Consider the following 568-nt stretch of genomic DNA (forward strand, 5'->3'; position numbering starts at 1 on the left):
CCATCCCCCCCACCCCCGCTGCAGCAGCCAGGGCTCAGGCCTGTCCTGACCTGTTGGCTGGCAGCCGGGGAATTTCTGCCCCTCTGGGAGGTATATAAAGGCAGCCCCTGCTTTCTCTGCTAGAGCATTACGTGATGTCATGACTGGCCAACGACCCCAGCTGCTGTCCGCCACATCTGGCCTGACATGGGTGTGGCCGGTCTGCGTGGCCGCGCCGCTGTGCTGCGTGGTCCAGTAGGGCCTCGGGCTTCCTGCGTGGTGAGGGCGCCCAGCCACCTCCCTGGCAAGTCAGTTTCTGCTGGACCCTGGCCAGGCGTGGGCTGGGCCTCCGTGGGGCTGAGGATGTGGGATGAAAATTCACCTGCCCGACAGGGGCTGTTTCATTCCCACGTCCTTTGTTACTATTTTCCTTCCTTCGTGTCTGGGAAAGAGTTCTCGGGCCGGAGAGTCAGCGCCCGGCAGGCACACAGGTGTCCCGACTGGGTCCTGTTTATTCACTGGAGAATTCCAGAGCCAGGCTGCCGGCCTGATCCCTGTGGGTCACTGCCCGCCAGGGGCCCCGCCAGGA

General features: G+C 63.7%; 1 protein-coding gene across 1 annotated transcript in view; it reads left to right on the plus strand.

Annotated features, from left to right (window-relative positions):
• Window positions 1-568, plus strand: part of SORCS2 (sortilin-related VPS10 domain containing receptor 2) — a gene marked incomplete at its 5' end in the record, with an annotated part of 307756 nt that overhangs the window by 171781 nt on the left and 135407 nt on the right. The window lies entirely within an intron of this gene.

The sequence above is a fragment of the Myotis brandtii genome, unplaced genomic scaffold (assembly GCF_000412655.1).
Source record: "Myotis brandtii unplaced genomic scaffold, ASM41265v1 scaffold986, whole genome shotgun sequence".
Taxonomy (NCBI): Eukaryota; Metazoa; Chordata; class Mammalia; order Chiroptera; family Vespertilionidae; genus Myotis; species Myotis brandtii.